Source organism: Myodes glareolus, chromosome 23 (assembly GCF_982192425.1).
Source record: "Myodes glareolus chromosome 23, mMyoGla1.1, whole genome shotgun sequence".
Taxonomy (NCBI): domain Eukaryota; kingdom Metazoa; phylum Chordata; class Mammalia; order Rodentia; family Cricetidae; genus Myodes; species Myodes glareolus.
In genome coordinates this window covers 60082811-60103493 of record NC_142048.1, presented here as the reverse complement: position 1 = coordinate 60103493, position 20683 = coordinate 60082811, and positions in this window count along the sequence as shown.

The following is a 20683-nucleotide window of genomic DNA, read 5'->3' as shown; positions in this document are numbered from 1 at the left end:
TGAATTTGACGTTCAGATGTTACCACAAAGTTTTGATAAGGTAACAGATAGAATGAACCTCCAGAATGGGAACCAAAAAACTGATACCTTAGTGAAATTACTAGAAACACGGGTAGGTCAGGAGATTCAGGATTTAAGGGATACAATGATAAAAAGATTAGAAATGATTGAAGAAACTATTGGAGCTGGTGAACAGAGTAAGAAGGCACAAGGACAGGATACAATGCCACCACCAGCTGTTAGAACTGGCTTACCCAGGGTCCTAACAACATACCCTGTAATTTATTCTGACAAAGGGTTAACTTCCAAAGGCTCAAAGGGAGTTAAAGAAGCTAGATGGACACCAATAGCAATGAATGATTTAAAAGAAATTAAGCAAGCTGTCGTTAACTTTGGCTTGCACTCTGCATTTGTTAAGGAAATGATAAGGACTTGGGCTTCTAATGTCAGAGCTACCCCCCATGATTTCTCTCAGCTAGTGTCTGCAGTTTTAGATGATGGGCCTTCCTTGATGTTTGGAATTTATTTCAGAGAAGAATCCAAACATATGGAACAGCAAGGAAGAGCAAAAGGTGTGGAGGTTTCCCAAGATCAAATTCTTGGTGTAGGAGCATATGCTGATCCACAGGTCCAAGCTCTTTATGATGAAGAAGTGCTGTCCTTATGTCACAAAGCAGCCTTGAATGCTTTGAATAGAATACAAGATCCAGCAAAAAGGGTCGAATCATATACCAGGGTTAGGCAGGGACAGAGAGAACCCTTTACTGACTTTGTGCAGAGATTAATTAAGGCTCTGGACATAGGGGTAACAGACCCAGAAGCTAGACGAATACTTCTTGAATCTCTAGCTTTTGAAAATGCAAATACTGAATGTAAAAAGATAATTGGGCCTTTAAGATCTAGATCAGCACCAATGGAAGAATGGATACAGCATACAATGAATGTTGAGATGTTTAGCTATAACGATGAATCCTGGGTAGGAGAAGCGATTTCCAAAGCTATGAGGAGACATCAAACTACCAGGTGTTTTAATTGTGGTAAATTAGGACATCTGAAAAGGGATTGCAGGCAAAGAAATCCTAGGAATAATATCTCCTCTGGGAATGACAAAAGTAGGAGATCTCAGCCTTCAGGTATATGCAGAAGATGCGGTAAAGGCCGACATTGGTCCAACGAATGCAGGTCAACAACAGACAGACAAGGCAACCCGATACCATCGGGAAACTCCTTGAGGGGCCTCTCGCAGGCCCCCAAGCCAAAAGTGGCCCAGTCATTCCCAGTTACAGTCGAAAATGTGTCTCACCAAGAAAATTAAAAACTCCAATGTCTGCCGTAAAAAGTAATACTGGTCTAAATGATGAATTACATGTGGAGAATGAGTCAAAAAATTCAGGAGGACAGAGTAAACGTATATTTTGGCAAACGTATATTAACGATCAAAGACCAAAGCTAAGAGTCTGTATAAATGGCATTTTTATTGAAGGCTTATTAGACACAGGTGCGGATGTAAGTATAATTACTCCAGAATCCTGGCATCCGAATTGGCCTCTTCATGAGGTAGATGTTCAGTTCCTGGGAATTGGAACCCTATCTCGTGTAAAACAAAGCACAAGATGGGTGGAATGCATAGGGCCTGAAGGGCAAATAGGAAGATTAAGGCCATATATAGCAAATATTGCAATAAATTTATGGGGCCGTGACCTGCTACAGCAATGGAATACCCAGATTAACATTCCTGTAGTTCCAGGAACTCACAATTCTGGGAAGGATATAATGAGGTATTATGGAAAAAGGTCACCAGCCATTCAGGCTGTACAAGAACACACAGCCAATAGCAAACCTTTAGAGGTACCAACAGCCCTACCTTTAAAATGGCTAACTGAGAAGCCAATATGGATCAAGCAGTGGCCTCTAGCTGAAGATAAGTTACAGGCTTTGGAACAGCTGGTACAAGAGCAACTAGATGCTAACCATATTGAAGAATCAACCAGCCCTTGGAATTCTCCTGTGTTTGTTGTAAAAAAGAAATCTGGTAAATGGAGAATGGTGACAGATCTAAGAGCTGTCAACAAGGTAATTCAGCCTATGGGTCCGCTACAATCTGGAATTCCTTTGCCTTCTCTATTACCAAGAGGATGGCCTCTTATAGTTATTGATTTGAAAGATTGTTTTTTCACTATACCTTTGCAAAAAAAGGATAGAGAAAAATTTGCCTTCACAGTGCCTACTTATAATAATTCTCAGCCTACTAGGAGATATCAATGGACTATCCTCCCACAGGGGATGCTCAATAGTCCCACATTGTGTCAATATTTTGTTAATAAGCCACTGGAAATAATTCGTAAGCAATTTCCCAAGTCCATAATTTATCATTACATGGATGACATTTTATTATCTGATTCAAATAAAGATATTTTGGAAAGTATGTTTGAAGAAGTAAAGAAAGTTTTGCCTAGGTGGGGATTACAAATTGCCCCTGAAAAGATTCAAAGAGGAGATTCTATTAATTACCTAGGCTACAGAATAGGGTTAGAGAAAATTCGAACACAAAAGGCACAAATTAGGAGAGACCGGTTACGGACTCTTAATGACTTCCAAAGATTGTTAGGAGATATTTCCAGTCTACGACCAGCTGTTGGGATAACACCTGATCTAATAGTTCATTTAAACAAAACCTTAGATGGTGATAAGGATTTGAATAGTCCCAGAAAATTGACAGTTGAAGCAGAAAAGGAACTGACAATGATTGAGGAAAAATTACAGGAGGCACATGTGGATAGGGTCAACCCGAATCTTAGTTCCATCCTAGTCATACTGCCTTCCAGAATTTCTCCTACAGGGATTTTAATGCAGAGGGAAGATATTATTTTAGAGTGGATATTTATACCTCATAAACCAAGTAAAAAATTAAAAACTTATGTAGAAAAGGTTTCAGAATTAATTATAAAAGGTAAACTGAGACTTCGTCAACTAGCAGGTATAGACCCAGCAGAAATTATAGTGCCTTTTACTACTGAGGAAATAAGAAAGTTATGGGAAGATAATGAACCATGGCAAAGAGCTTGTGCTAATTTTTTGGGAGAAATTAGCAGCAACTATCCCAAAAGTGATAGACTTAACCTCATAAAGAGAACTTCTTGGATTCTTCCTAGAATTGTACGTGATGCTCCAATAACTGGAGCTCGGACATTTTATACCGATGCAAATAAATCAGGGAAAGCAGGTTATAAATCAGAAGAATTGAGTAAGGTGGAACAAAGCCCTTATAGTTCTGTCCAGAAGGCAGAATTATATGCCATTCTTATGGTGCTAAGGGATTTTAAAGAACCTCTTAATATAGTTACAGATTCACAATATGCAGAAAGAGTTATCTTGCATATTGAAACCGCTGAATTCATACCAGATGACACAGAGTTGACTTCATTGTTTATCGAGGTACAGGACATAATTAGGAATAGGCTTTGTCCAATGTACATAACACACATCCGGTCCCATACCGGTCTGCCTGGGCCTCTAGCACAAGGTAACGCTGAAATTGACCAATTATTGATTGGAAGCGTTCTGCAGGCCTCAGAATTTCATAAAAAACATCATGTCAATAGTAAAGGCTTAAAGAAAGAGTTTTCCATTACATGGCAACAAGCTAAGGACATTATAAAGAGATGTCCTACTTGTTCTTTCTATAATCAAACACCATTGCCTGCAGGGAGTAACCCAAAGGGTACTCAAAGGAATGAAATCTGGCAGATGGATGTGTTCCACTTTATGGAATTTGGTAAATTAAAATATGTACACCACACCATAGACACGTATTCAGGTTTTCAATGGGCAACTGCCCTGAGCTCAGAAAAGGCTGATTCGGTAATCACACATTTATTGGAAGTTATGGCCATCATGGGTATACCTGCACAAATAAAGACAGACAATGGTCCAGCATATGTATCTAAGAAAATGAAACGCTTCTTTGCTTATTATAATATAAAACACGTTACAGGTATACCAAATAATCCTACAGGTCAGGCAGTTATAGAAAGATCAAATCGTACTATAAAGGATATGCTAAACAAACAGAAAGGGATGAAAGATACCCCCAGAAATAGATTGCATAATGCTTTATTAACCTTGAATTTTCTTAATGCTAATGAGAAAGGAACAACAGCAGCAGAGAGGCATTGGATAATGGAAAAAACTTCTGAACTAAACCAACCTGTTTATTTCAAAGACGTGCTGACCTCTCAATGGAAGCCAGGAGATGTGCTACGTTGGGGAAGGGGTTTTGCTCTTGTTTCCACAGGAGAAGAAAAATTGTGGATACCATCAAAATTAATAAAGGTTCGATTTGAAGAGGAGAAACCTCTTGGAAAGGAGAAATGACAGCATCTACAATGATGATAACCATACAGGTGGTAAGAAAAGCATATAGAATGGGGGCAGGGTTCTGTTCTTATCTCCACAGGAAAACACTGATCTTTGAAAAGTTCAAGGGACCCTGGAGATTTGAATACTGACAGATGGAAAATAACGGCCCAATAGGGACTATCAAGAAAACTGAATAGGTTCTGTAAGTACCATATACTAAATCATATTTCTAAATTTATAGAGCTGGTTTTAGAGTTGAACTCTGGCTCAGTCCCTCTCTAATTCCAAGCCTGTTGTTTAAAGAAAAACCCAGAGTTTCTGGAGTTTCTGTCTCATGTCAAGAGCCATGATATGGGACAGAAAGAAATATGAGTTTAGAAAACATCTTTACTTTTCTTCATATCTATCATACCTTCATTAAATATATCTATCATGTCTCTCATTGAATATAGGTATTCATGTATATGTCTATATAATTAATGTTTAAGTTTTCCACAATGAACAATGAGTTTTTCCTACAGTGACATTTGAAGTTTCCAGGAAGAAGATGGGGCCCCATAACAACAACTCCACCTGGTTGATATGACGTCATGATACTGATAGCGCTACTACAAGACCTGTTTTGGGTACCAGCTGCACAAGACGGTTCCAACGTGCTGAAATGGTGCACATCTTGTACAACATTCTGGCCAGACCTCCACAAAATACTCAGAGACTATTTGCAATTTTAAAAGACATTGATCTTGAAATTTAACCATCATTTTACTTTCACAGGATCCCCCAGAAAGAACGTCGCCCCCATGACAGCTGGAAGTAATTCTAGAGAACGACGTCCCCTCTCCCAATAAAGTTTGTCCTTGGGTTTAGGGACATCATTTAGGGGTTGGTTATAATTAGTATACGGTTGAGGGTTGGGGGAGGAATTTTATAAGCACAGGAATCTTAAAAAAAAAAAAAAAAAAAAAAAAAAAAAAGGAGGGATAATTGGATTATGGGATAAATAGATTTGTACTTGTGAGTTATTGCTTTTAGACAAACATATTGGTATCGATTCTTATATATTGATACAAAGTTAAATTATGTTGACTATTTTATGCATGCATGCTTCATGCTTCTACCTCTGTTTAAAACATTTTTATGTATTTGTATATATATATTGTATTGATATATGTATATTTACCATATTGCATTGTACACTTCTACCTCTGATTAAGATACTTATATATTGTTTATGTATTGATATATATTTACCATATTGCAATGTATACTTGCACATTGTTTATATTTGGAGGTCTCATTGTCCTCATTTATTGCACACTTGTTTATTATCTCAGTCTTTAAGTTAGATAGATATTGAGAATTATATAGATCAACAGTCATCTAAGTTTGTCATTTATAATTAGACTAATCAGGTTCTTTAGATATATAGAGATTATATTCAGTATAGATAGATAATCTTCAACCTCTTCAAAGAGCTGTAGAAAATGGCCTTTAATCTAATTCAGAGTTCTATGGTAGGGAGACACAATCACTCCTGGCAACACTGATCTATGCCCGAGAGAATGTTGAGCACCAAAGACACTCCACCTGGAGCCTTTCTTCTTGGCAGAACTGGCCTTTGGGTAAAAAAATGCTCATACCTCAACTACTGACAGAGTTACAGAATATCCGTAAATGGATAAAACAAGACTGTCATATCCTGCCAAGACAGGGTAAGATAGTTTTGAAGTTTCTTGCCTTTGAAAATGGTATGTCAGTTACATCAGGCCTTAGCCAAAGTTGGTTGCTTCAACGCTGCAAATGTGACTTTGGGTGTTTGTCCAGGTAGCCAGTTGTCTCTGCGATTTGGTACATGTTCTGGAAGTTGTTTGATTGCACTTCCTAATTACTCAGATAACATTATTTCCCTTCTCAGATCTTCGATGGGATTGAAGATTATATAAATGTAGTTACTTTCCTTTCATGACTTGGCCAAGTTATTTGTTATACAAGACTTAAGCTAGTTAGAATAGGATATTTGTATTTATTGTATATAATTTCGTAGGTTTGTACTTATTGTATATAATTGCGTAGTAGGCTTAGAACTCTCTTACTTAAACAAAAGGGGGAGATGCTGTGGGAGTTCCTTCAGCTCCTTCAGCCAATCGCCGCTGAGTTACCAGCCCATTGGGGCGTGGTCTCTCCCTTTAAAAAAAGCAGTGGCTGTCCTCCACTCTCTCTTTGTCTTCCGGCTCCGTTTCCGGCCCCTGGACTCCTTTCCTGTTCGCGCGGAGGGGCTGTTGTCTGGGACGGTAATCTGTAAGTTTTTTCCCCTTTGAATAAATAACCATTCTATTAATCATAATTCCAAACTGGTGTGGGATTGTCTGTGACTTACGCCTTCAAATATGAATGGGTTAATTTAAGTTATAAGACCTAGCGGGACCAGCCTAAGCTAAATGCAAAGCTTCATAATAAAGAAGTCTTCATGTGACTGTCCCTTCACTGTGAGCTGGTCGTCCACAACCAAGCTCACGACAGATGTCTTTCTGGGGAAGACTGACACGCTGTCTGATACAGCACATATTTACACTCACCCCTTCATTCCAGACCTGTGACCACCTCGAACACACAGGACTGATTCACACCCTCTTAAACACTTTGTATTCACTACTCCTTTGTGAGGAATAAATATTCCAGAACTCAGAACTTGCCAGGCCACTTACTTTTGGCTACTGAGACCTCATTGTTAAGGTCCCTTCCTCAGAGAAAAATTCCCAGACCACACAACCGACACGAGCCTTATCTCTGCATTTCAGAATTGAGCTGTTCTCTACAATGTTTCTTCTTCTTCTTCTTCTTCTTCTTCTTCTTCTTCTTCTTCTTCTTCTTCTTCTTCTTCTTCTTCTTCTTCTCTCCCACTCCTTCTCCTTCTCCTCCTCCTCCTTCTTCTTTTCCTCCTTCTTCTCTTCCTCCTCCTCCTTCTCTTCCTCCTCCTTCTTCTTCATTTTCCTCTTTCTCTTCCTCTTCCTTCTCCTCCTTCTTCATCGCTTCAGCCTCTTTGGACAAACACATAAACTTCAGGAAACCAGGGACTTTATCAGCCTGGAAAACCACAGTATCTCACCAATCAGCACTGCATCCTGAAGACCAATACATGGCAAATACCCATTCAACCAATAAGTACATCACCATCATCTCATATATCACACCAGCAGGGGGTCTTTCCAATGAGAGTGACTGAAATCATTTCAACCTAAGTCAGAGTGTTATCCATCTTTGGAACAATTAGAATGTAAGATTGGATTCTTATCTCTTTGCTACCACTGGTTCCCAAATATACAACGCTTTCAGGGTCCATGTACCAGAAAGCGTGAAGCCAATACCTGGTCTTCTTCAGATTACTGCAAAAGGAATTAGTTCATAATGATCCCAGCTCCACAGTGTCCAGAGCAATCAAGTATTGACCCAATCACATGGTGTTCCAGCAATGGCAGAAAGTAGATACAAAGAGGGATCCGTGAGTGGAAGTTCTGTTTTATTAGTGTGCAGCCTCATCAATAACTCTTCAGGTTTAGAATGAAAGGATGGGAGTCTAAGAGGGAAGATGAGGAAAGTGAGGAGCTGGAACAGGCAGAAACACAGCCTTCAGTCTAGCCGAGCAGGGCTGAGCCTGACCCCCGGGTATCCACTGATAAGCACTGAGTGACAGCGTGCTTTTTGGGGAGAGGCCTCAGCTTTACTGCCATGCTTCCACAGTTCAAATCACAACAGTATCCTCTAAACATCGAAAGCCGCATGCCCTGGGTCAGGATTCTTCTCTCTGCCTGAGTCGGTCCTCTGTACAAATGAGGACAACCGCTGTAGTGGTTCCTCATATACAGAACTTTCCACAGGGCCCAAAGAGTAGCCTATGCTAACCTTCTACTAGCCATGTTATCTTCAGATATTTATGTCTGAGTGATTGGCAGAGTGTCTGGGGCAATCTAGCCATCAAAGAAAGCATCAATGCGACAGAGTGCCACAAACAGAACGGTTGCCGGAACAGACTAACGAGCCATCTGCGAGTGTACCCTGTCACCGGAAATGCTAGACACCCTTCAGTTTCTTTCAGATACATTTCCACACATTAGTGGAGATGCTGTCATCCTGACATACAAGTGGCACTCGTCGGGATATGTGTGTGGGTTTGTGTATAAGAAAGATAAAAAGCTTCTCTTATAAATGGACATGTGGTGAGATCAGATGCCACCGTCTCACTGTTCGTTCTCCTCCACCCACACAAGAACGCTCTCAAAAGCATCTCCTGAAGGACCCATCCCTCACCAGCACTCACTGACAGTCTTGGGCACCCACGGTGCAAACAGTCGAAGTCAGTAGAGGCTACCTCAGACAGAACTCTGCGGAGACATACTTTAAATGAGCCTGTTTCTTCAGTTGTCGCAACTAGAGATGATTGGTGACAGCCTAGGGAAAAAGAAGGAGAGGCACATGGACCTAGAGAAAGTACTAACGTCACTTTGAAACTGTGTGGGGAGCTGTCTTTACAAAGACCCAGCAGGAGCACGGGGGAGGGACACCCCAGATAGCTCTCTGTCCTTACTCTTCCTCTGACAAGATCCCACCTTCTACAAAGTCACAATCTTGTTTGAAACCACACTGTTATGACCACAGGGACTCGACCACAAAACATTCACTTGCTTACACATGCCACCACTGAAACGAGGGCATGTACCATGCATGTATCCGTGGCATGGAAGAACCCAGATACTGACCTACATGAGTAATCACTAGCAACCTTTGACTTTCAGTTCTGTGACGCTACACCAGATACGCACAGAGCGAACCACATCTACTGTGATCGCATTAGCTGGGGCAGCAGACATCAAAGACCTGATGGGAATCATAGTCTGAGGGAGGCCGTGGCCAGAAAGAACTATCACATTCTCAGGGGGTGGCATATACTGAAAAATGGACTGCCGTTCACAATCTTCTACCCTGAAGAGGAAAATCACCCAGAGACCATCAAAAAGAAATAAAAAAATTTCAGGATTCTGTTATCTTTTCCCGGCTTTAATTGTCTGATTTATTAGTCTCCACGTGGCTTGTAAGTTTTGAATGGCTGCCTACCCACGGGTCTCCCCATCCCAAGTCCTCCCCTGCTTCTCATAGCCAAAATGCAGACACAATCCAGTGCATGTCCAGTGTGCACCACAAGTTTCTGCATTCACTTGAAGTTTCTGTTTGCAGTGGGGGTTTGAGCTCCTTCCTTCTCAGCGACTCGGGGTTTTTTCCTCTAGGTCTTGAAATTCTTCAAAACAATTTCAAACAGTAAATACTTTTATGGTCAAACAGAGACGATATGTGTTTTTTTTTAAGTTTTAGAAGCTTTAATTGCTGTTACAAATTGAAACATACCCACATTAATAAATCGCATGTGTGGATAGAACAGAAATTGGTTAAGTTGCTGCTAGCTGAAGGCATAGGGCTTTCCATTCAAGCTATAATGATTTAACAAAATTGTAAGTGGTTAAAATAAGGAGCTCTAAAGCATGAGGTTGCCAATATCTTCTTTTTTATACTTCATAATGTCCCACCCATCACAGGAAATGTTCTAGCCTCTAAAGAGGGGCGTTGGGTTCACCATCACAGGTGAGAGCTCAGGGAATTACTGACCTTGATTTCTTAAAGTTATTCCAGATAATTTCTCTGTTGCTACGATACAACACTGACCAAAAACAACTTAAGGAGGAAACGGTTTATCAAAAGTTACAGCGCATCACTGAGGGAAGCCAAGGTAGGTACATGGAGTTAGGTGCCGATGCAGTGTCATGAAGGAGAAAGCTGCTTGCTGGCTTGCCCAGAGGCAGCCCTACCACTCACAGTGGGCTGGGTCCTCCAACATCAACTGTCAATCAAGACCATGCCCTCCACAAATCTCCCTGAAAGCAAATTGAGGCAAGCACTCGGTTGAGGTCACCATTTCCCAGGTGTGTCAAGTTGACAACCAAGATTAACTAGCCATCACACAGTCACAGGTGGCTACCAGTGACAACGTGGGTTCTTTAAATCAGTGGCCACAGCAAGTTCATCTCTCTTTGTGGAAGCCATCAAGGCCCGAGAGCTGAGAAACAACGACATCTGTGGGCACGGTTCCAGAAATAGGCAGCTCCCGTTGGCCATGTTTCATGGGGTTACTCGATTCTCAGCCACTGATACACTGCCATCTTCCGCTAGTCTCACCAACCCCTCTGGAGCATGGCTTTGTCTTCAGCCTCTGATGCACTGTGTTCCTTAGGAACTCTGCAAAGGAGACTCTTTGTTGAGGGAGTTGGTCTAAAATGTTTGAAGTTCCCAGGCAAAAAGGTTTCTCTCTGCCTGAGAATACAGCAGAGTCAAGGTTAAATTGTCTAGTCACTGGTGGTCTGACTAGACTGTGTGCTGGCTCCACTCCACTTGAGGTCACAGACCCCCAACCAGGAACCTGCCAGGCATCAAAGTCACATTCACAGTGCTCCAAGGTATTAACTCTCTGCCATTCCTGTTCTCTTCATATAAATAAAAATAAAAAATAAGGTTATATTCAGCCATGATAAAATTTGTGTTAGAGTTCTAGCAAAGATAATACTCATTTTACATTTTTTCCATATCAGTAATTCTACAATTACATCACTGTTAAAAAAAAAAAAACATGTGAGCAGTCACAAATAATAAGCAAATATTTTTGTTTTTTAAAGCTAGTAATATTTTTATTTTTTAACTGTTAAAACAAATTTTAACAAAGTGTTCAAAATGACAACAGAACTATGACACCTACACTCAAGGAAAAACTGGAATTTTTATTAGCAGCTAAGAAAGACAGGTATGAGGTTGAGGAAATGGCTCACTCAGCAGACTGTTAGCCCTACAAGCATGGGCACCTGAATTCAGCTCTCAGAAACTACATAAAATGTTGGGCAAGGTGGGTAGACGTCATTCTAGTAATCCCAGCTCTGGCACAACAGAGACAGAAGGATCTCTGGGTTTTGCTAACCAGCTATTCTCACCTAAATCAAAGCCCCAGGTCAGTGAAAAGACTCTGTTTCAAAAACAAAGTAAGATCGTACTGGAGGGCTATGGTCCAGTGTTGATGTGCAGCCTCTACTCTCTCTCTCTCTCTCTCTCTCTCTCTCTCTCTCTCTCTCTTTCACACACACACACACACACACACACACACACACGCACGCACACGTATACCTGCACACACAGGGACACACGTGCAGAACTGTGTGAGTAAAGAACCTTTTTTTTTCATTCTGTGATGTTTCCTTTTCTCTGATATTCTCCAGAGGTGTCCAAGCAGCAGAACACAGGTTCTAAATGCTAACAACGTTGTCACAATGCATACCAAAGTATGACGAAGCTTTTCCATTGCGGGCTTGCTGATGAGCTTTGCTGCACATCCCCAGCCGCTCAGAAGACCAGAAATCCATTTTGTGTTCCTAACTGGATTCCTGAATATCTCCAGACCCAGGAGGAGGGAGCATTTCTGATTTCTACTCAGCCTTGTGCTCAAAGTTTTAAACAAACATGTGAGGTTTATTCATGAATCTCTCACAGAAAGCATAAGGCATACTCACCATTTTTAGGAAGTCAGCGGATAAAAACTACTGCACCATTTATTTGCACGGCTCTTATCCCGCTGAAATAGGATTGAGCGTGTCAGCCCCTTCTTGTCTCCTCACCCAGAATGCTGAATAGCAGTTCCTGCTTCTGTCAAACCAGTTTAATGTTAAACTACTGGTGGATTACGAGCTACACTTCATCTAACTACCGCCTGTGACTAAAATTGTCCTATAAATATGGAGAACTGTGGGCAGAGATAACATATTTTACTATTTACCAGCATAACAGCTGCCGTAATGAAGTCTCGGGCTTTCCATATTGGACCCAGCCTCAGGGCGGGTGGAGTAGAGCTGCGTGGGTTTGCTTACCCGGCCCTCTGGGACCCTACTTCCTTGCAGTCACACATGGTAGTTAAGGCACAGACTCTCCTTGTGCAACTAAATGCAGCCCACATTCGCTGTGATGAGCCACATATCGTATTATTTGGAGCGATCACAACTATTGGCAAGCAAAGGGTCTCATTTTCTGAACCGTTTATCCAGTTGGGGCCATAGAAATGGAATTTTCTAGAAATTACTGTCTTAGGATGTATTCATAAAGAGACGTCTATAGGAAAAAGCTATTATTGCTATCCAGTCGATTTTCTTACTCTCTTACATGTAATAACATTAAAAAAATTTATATCTTAAAAATTTTAATTTTCTAACTTCATTAGGAAATTTTAATCATCCAATTCCAAGTTTGTCCTAATTTAGCAAGCATTCATATTTTATCCAAAGTAGTTTTGGTTCAATAATCTGAAAAAAAAAAACAGCTTTCAAATCTTCATAACCAAAGATGCTTTTATTTAAACTGAGCATTGCCAGGGGGGAACTGTTCTTCACAGTGAGTCTTTGTCAGGGGAAAAGTCTAATCACTTTGGGACCCATTTCACAAGAGTTCATAACAGTCAGACATACGTGACCTTCCAAAGTTAGTTTATTTTGGATTATAGCTTGATTCCCCCAAAGGTTTGGTTATTTAACAAGGAATTACTACTGACTTAAATAGGTTCACAGCAGACCCTAAGTGTGCTGCGTCTGCCACACCACACACACCAAAAGGCCAGAGAACCTATAAACATGAGACTCATTTCAGCCTGATTCGCAACGGTTTCCAAAATGGCTCCGCTAATCCTCACGCAGCTACCCCCAACCTCAGCTCAGAATCAACAAGATCTTCAGCTTATTTAAGCTTGAAACCTGAGAAAATCATCTCACACTCTATTGGGACCCCAAATGCAGCTGTAAGTATCCCTCGGAGACCCACATGGGGTTGGTAGGCAACTCAGTAAAGAAGTTTTATTAGCATTTAATTTATTTAATTTTGAAGGGATTAGATGAAATGTTAGCATAACCTACTGCAATCCACATTCTACAATCAACAACCCAGTGCCATTGCTTCTTCCAAGAAAATGACCATGTGTTTTGCGAATGACTCTGTATGATCAACATGTTTTGCAGCATTGGGGGTGAGAGAATGAGGAATCATTGAGGTTTTTTTCAGCTTACTAGCTGCTTAATAAGCCAAGACATCAGTGAATCACACAACCTGTTTAAAGGCCAATCTATGCCGTTTTCTCATTCCTATCTAAACAGAAATTATTTTTCTCAGTTTATTACTGAAGTCTATGCACATGGCTATGCTCACAGGGACTCAATCCTAAATACAAATGCAACGGACAAAAACTCTCAAGTTATAACTGAGTATTTAACAGATTTTCCCTAACTCAGAGCTCAGTACGAAAAGTATTAACCCTTTCAATAAGGCCCCAGGGCTGAAGTTTTAGGAAAGAATTCTGCCAGATCCTTTATAGACGGTATCTCACGCAACAAAACTCCGATGAATGTTTCCTTCTGCTCTCCACATAGTGAGCCTGCCTGGTATTTGACATTCCCTTGTATGATGGACACAGCATCCCATAGATTGTCTTCCAGTCAGGAAACTAATTGTGAGTTGTGAAAAAGCCCCACCCCATGGAGAGAAAACGGCCTGCTGGGTCCGCAAAAATCAGAGCTGGGCTCTGAGGCACAGGAGGCTAGCGCCTCTGTACAGCGTCCATTTAAGCAGGCCTCTGACAGTGTCGAGCCTGTTGCCAACACCAGTTGCATGCCAAGCCTATCAGTGGTCGGGCTGGCAGCCCTGGAATAAAACAAAGACCAGATTACTGACCTCAAAAATATCAGGAGGGAGGGGCCCCTGCTTAGCAGGTATTTAAATTATCTTTCTGCTTTTCCTAACAAGATTACCCATAAGAGCCCCTCCTGAGAAACCAGCTTCTTCCTTCTTATCCTCTGAGGGCCCTGCTTAGGAAGTTCTGGGTGGAACTGTTTCTAATGTCCCCCACCATATCGCCTGCTGTTTACTGTTGGACAGCTGAGAATCCCACTGAGAGACTGAGGTGTGGCACACCCCTCATCCAGACGTTTGGCCACCTTACTCCATTCAGGAGCCAAGTGCTCGGTCACTAATCACCACAGTGTTGTGCGTTCATGGGTGTGTGCATCTCTGCAGCCAGCCCGTGTAGAAAACGGAGGATAATAATAGTCTACACTGTGTTGGAAGATGAATGAGCCAAGAAGAAGTCAAGAGATTTGTTGCTGGGTTTTCATCCTCCATCAATCCCACTATCACCTTCCCACATCTGAAGACAGCTCTCATAAAAGCTGTGGTAAAGATGTGATATAATGGGGTCTTTGTTCTTGATGTGGGATTTCCCTCTCTATGCTGTGATTACCATTAATGAATAAAGAAACTGCTTTGTACCTATAGCAGGGCAGAACTTAGGCAGGTGGGGAAAACTAAAATGAATGCTGGGAGGAAGAAGGGCAGAGTCAGAGAGAAGCCATGTAACCCTGCTGGAGACAGATGCTGGAACTTTGCTGGTAAGCCACTGCCACGTGGTGATACACAGCTTAAAAGAAATGGGTTAAATTACGATATAAGAGTTAGCCAATAAGAAGCTAGAGCTAATGGGCCAAGCAGTGATTTAATTAATACAGTTTCTATGAGATTATACAATTTGTATCACTTCACTCTCTTTAAAATCCAAAATCTTTTAAAAATTCAAAGTCTCTGAACTGCAGGCCCCTGTAACATCAAACATAAATTAAATACTTTCTTATCTCAAGAGGAAAGAACAAGGGAGCAGTTACAATCAGAACAAGGCAAAACCAAGTTTCAGCTGTGTAAATAACTCAATTCCCAATTATCTGAGATTTACTCAAAGTCTTTTGGGCTTCTCCAGGAGCCTTGGGTCACTTCTCCAGCTCTGACCGCTGACTCCAAACACACAGACTATCTGCAAAGCTCAGTCTGGCTCCATCCCACACCTACTGGTATCCTTGGTGGTCACCCCATGGTAATGGGTGTCCCCAAACTGTTAGAGTCTTCTGTTCCAACTGGGCTACACTCTTCACCAATAGCCTTTCTGGGGTTCTCTCTGTGAGTCAGTATTCCAGCCCTGACACACAGTGCCAAGGCTCACTCCTCTCCATGGTCCTTCATGTCTTCAAAACCAGTACCATCTGAGAGACTCTTATACCAGTTCAGCTGCCAGAAGGAGACACAACCCTGGCTGCCTCTGGAACAAGGGTTCTGGGTGCTCCCTTGGCTGCCTCTGGAACACAGCTTCTGCGTGCTCACTCTCAGGAAATACGTCCCAGAGGACTTCACCTCAGGGATGCCGGTCTCTTCTTAATCACCACTAATGACTGGCATCCATTGTCCCAGCAAAGCAAAGGTTTTACTTTATTAGTTCTGGTCTTTTTTTAATCATAGCTGATGTTTCTTTGGCTTCAGAGGAGCAGACATCACAGATTCTTCACACAAATGGCCCAATAGAGAGTTTGCTTCCCTTTGAATCTTCACAAGTCAGACCTCCATTGTTTGTAGTGTACACTGTCCCTACATCATTATCTCCCAAAATCCTACATAAGAGTTCACTGAGAACCAAGCACTCAATGGCTTTTCTAGCCCAAAGTTCCAAATCCTTCCACAGTCCTCCCAAAAACAACATGGTCAGATCAGTCTCAGTACTATCCCATGACCCTGGTACCAACTTGTCTTTGTTGGGGTAATGATCACTATAATGAAACACCATGACCAAAGAAAATTGGGGAGGAAAGGGTTTATTTGACTTACACTTCCACATTATGGTCTACCACCGAAGGAAGTAATGGTAGGAACTCAAGCAGGGCAGGAACCTGGAGGCAGGAGCTGATACAGAGGCCACGGAGGGTGCTGCTTACAGGCTTGTTCCTCATGGCTTGCTCAGCCTGCTTTCTTATAGAACCCAGGACCATCAGCCCAGGGATGGCACCACCCACAATGAGCTGGCTCCCTCATCAATCACTAATCAAGAAAATACCTTACAACTGGACCTCACACAAGCATCTCCTCAACCGAAGTTCCCTCCTTTCAGGTACCTCTAGTTTGTGTCAAGTTGAATAAAGTTAGCCAGGACAGGTGGTGTAAAGAACGCAGCCTTTCCAAGTGCTGACAATTGCGTCCGTTAGGTTTAGGACGATAACACTCTCCTAGTTTGCTTTCTGTTGCTGTGAAAAACACTGAGCAAAAGCAATTGGGGAGGGAAGGGCTTATTTTAGCTTGCACTTCCAATACAGTCAGTCCATCCTTGAGGGAAGTCAGAGCAAGAGCCCCGAGGTAGGGCCTGAAGCAGAGGCCAGGCAGGAACACTCATTGGCTTGCTCCCTCTTACTTGCTCATCTGTGTTTTTTATACAGACCATACCTTCTTGTCCAGGGATGGTACTGAGTCCTCCACATAACTCAGCAATCAATTAATTATGTCATGAACTTGCCCACAGGCCAATCTGATAGGGGCAACTCCTCAACCGCGATTCCCTCTTCCTGTGTCTCTAGACTTGGGTCAAATTAACAAAAACTAACCTAACATTTTTCCTTTTCAATACCTAGTCATCCCACTCAACTGGGGCTCCCCAGGAAGAATTAGATGAGACTCTCCACCACCACAGGAACAGCCAAGTCACCCCAAATCCGCTCCACTTGATACCGTAGAGTATGAATTACATCATGACCACGCACAACCAGAACCAGCAGGAGTGGCAAGCTCCAGGTCATTTTCCATGAAGCAGACATTGCCGAGAAACCCTGCTACTTAAGAAGACAAAACGGAGAGTCCCAAAGTGCAGACACAGATCAGCTCAGCTGCCGAGGGTTACATTTCTACTGTTCATCCCAAACTGCTCAGAAACATTATTTGTCTTTAATTATTATAATATTCCCATTCAATTAAAAATTAGGTGTTGTAATTCAGACTTTTAATTAAGTGAATTAACTTTTGACATTTTCTTGGAAAAAGATGTTCCCAATGTGCTTATCCACACACACACACACACACACACACACACACACACACAATCTTTACGGCAATTAAAAATTTCCTAGTACTCTTTAAATAATTTGGTAATAAATAGGCAATATACCACAGCATGCAAACCCTGTTTTTTTCCAGATATGGATACAGCAGCTGACAGAGTCGGGTACCACACATTTTAGTACAGGGTAAAAATTTGTATCGAATATGAATGACTCTCAACAAGAAAGCTGAAGGTGGCACCATGGACGTATAGCAACATCATTTTCACTTCTTCTGTCTGGTCTCTGTCACTCCCAAGTTTGGTTTATGGCAGAGCCTTCTCATGCCTCATGGGCCCTCACTTTGCTTTCCTGTCTCAAATGTAAAGGCTCTACGCCCATGTTTCTACTGTTTCTGTCATGTGCAGAAAAGTTAACTCTCAGTGAGCAAGCTGAGGAAGCCCTGAGGACTTAGCAGAAACAAGTGGCAGCCCTAGAGCTTGCTGGGTAATTCTCCCAGGATATCATTGTTGATGATCATTGGAAAAGCAAGCAGAGTCTGCATCCCTGGATAGAGACCCTGAGCCCGCATCCCTGGAGAGAGACCCTGAGCCCGCATCCCTGGAGAGAGACCCTGAGCCAGCATCCCTGGATAGAGACCCTGAGCCTGCATCCCTAGATAAGACCCTGAGTCCACATTCCTAGTAGAGACCCTGAACATCTCTCTGCTTTGGTCATTGCAGTGTTCGTTTGTGATGTGGACACTTGAATCTCATTCTTAGAGGGACAGCACAGCCCTTGTATTTTATCTGAGGGAAACAACGAAGCTTTACCTTTTACGCAGGAAGTATCCGTTCTGACATCTCTCTAATTAAGACATCACAGCTCTAAAACCTGTTCTAATCTGTTGCCTAGGTACAGAAGCTTCCAGAATTAAGAGCAAGTAGCGAAGTACACTCTGCCTCTGGATCTGAGCCCCGCCCCCACGCAGACTGAACCCCCACCCACTTCCATCCCAAGGCAGACTGACGCCCCCTCCCCCGCCCCGACTTCCATTCCGATGACATGATCCAATTCGGAGGCACAGAGAACTGATTTCTCATGATTCATAAAATATTTGCCTCTTCCGAAGGAGAAAAAGAAATAAAGTAATTGGTTATGTATCTGTGTTTGTGCCCATTTGAAATCAAGTTCTTTGATACGCAATACCGATCCTACCATCGTGGAAAAGGAGGAAAACATCTTAGAGAACTCTCGAAAAATAATGGTTCCACTTCATTTCATAAAAGCCTGAAAGCGGAGACATCTATCTAGTCATTCATTTCTGAAGTCACCTGCTCAGTCAAACATTCTTAGCTGTGTATTTGTGGTTTCCAATGTTTGCCTTTGGAATAAAACAATTCTAACCTTACAGGGCCGTCAGCTCGGCAGAGGGAGATCAGCTAACTAAAAGCTTTGGCTTAAGTTTTCAACAATGCCATCAGAGGGGGGGGGGGGGACATGAAAAGCAGGATGGGGACAAGAATAACAGACATTCAAACTACCTGAATGAATGAATATGAGGAAAGAAAATTATACGGCAGAGGCCATTGGATCAAGGTCTGAGATCCTATCAGCATTCAAAAATTAAGTGGGTTGACACTGGTCAGCTTGCAGCCAAAGAGACTGATGAAAATCATACCCCAGCACCCTGACTGTATCTGCGCGCTGATCTGCTAACTTGAGGGTTAGTAATACCGACCGTTCTTCACCCACCAGAAGCCTTTGTGTGCCTCTGACGTCCCAGGCCCCTTGAAGAAACCCTGTCATTGTTCTTGTGGGCCTCATTGGCTGTTTGTGCTAACTGGGAACCATTTCCTATGGTTAGTCAATACAGCAAAAGAAAGGAAGCATGTCACAGCCCCAAATCGATACCGAGGAATGACTTCCCGAGTTGTTGAATGTATGACATTCCTCTTTCAAAAGCATTACCGTTTGCAGTCTCTGCACCAGACATTTTTTTGAGAGCATATGTAAGAATGTGATGTGTGCTCAGCATCTTGTTTGGCTTTTGCAACAATATGGGGTGAGGGGTAAACTATGATTTACATTGAGAGTATCCCTGAGTGTCCTCCTCCTGGATCAGCCTGCTCTACCAATGTTGAAAGCTTTTAAAATAAGATCTCAAACTTCTCTGGCTCCTTTTTTCTCAAGGCCTGATCGATGAGCTTTCTCTGGATTCCAAAGACCACCCAAATCTTTTTACCAAGTCCTCTTTCATGAGGTATGTACAATCAATTTCTGAGGCTTGCACCATTAAGACTTATTGGAGTGACTCTCATGAAGCATACTCATGACTCCAAAATAAAGAAAACATCCCCCAGCTCTACCAGGAAGTCAAAACCTAAGAGACACACATGCGTATGAGTCTTATCAGAACTTTCTCCAGAGTATGTAATATATTATCAAAACAGAAATGAAAGGACACTTTTACTTAGGAAATTTCAGAGCAAGATCAAACACATCTGATGGATCACAGAAAGCAATTGTTTTGTTCTCTGAAACTCCTGAAGATCCTGTCACAGACGATGTGAGTACCACATATTCGAGAGCTGGGGAGACTAGCCTGTGTGCTGGTCTCAGGGAAGGCATGTATACTGGGAGCTTCCAGAGGTGTTTCATGTCTTGATAAACTAGGAATGCGTAGAAGCAGAGTGGAGATCACACAAGCCAGGCAGGCCTGAGCATGAAGGACGCCCTGCCTGTGACTCCGGGTGTTTGAACATCAACTCAAAGTCCCGGTGCCTCAGGTTTTGTCTTTGTCAAAAGTGCATCAAAACTGGCCTGCGTCTATCTGTTGAAAGATTCAGTAAGAAACCTGCATCTACAGGATGGTTGTCTGACGTTGACAGGTCTCCCTGGTTAAACTCAAGGTGCTGATGGGACTGCATTCCTTTCCAGGGGGGTATGGCGTAGACAGACTATTCTTGCTTTTCCGGTTTGTAGCTGCTCCCTCCGTTCTGTTCAAGAGTCAAGGCAACATGGCTATTGCTATGAAATTCATTCATTTTCACTGTGTCTGTCTGTCTGTCTGTCTGTCTCTCTCTCTCTCTCTCTCCCTCTTTCTCTCTACCTCTCTCTCTGTATGTATGTATGTATGTATGTAACTATGTATGTATGTATTTCTTGAATCCAAGTGTCATTTACATGGACCCTGAAAATTTAATCTGAATTTCCTTAGGTAACTCAAGATAATTTCCACTTCTCCAGGCTAGTTGATTGACAACCTAAGCAAAAAGTCCTCCATCTGAAAAACACTAAGATAATGGCCACAATAATCATAATTTTCCCTTACCATGGAACTTGACATGCTCACATGTTTC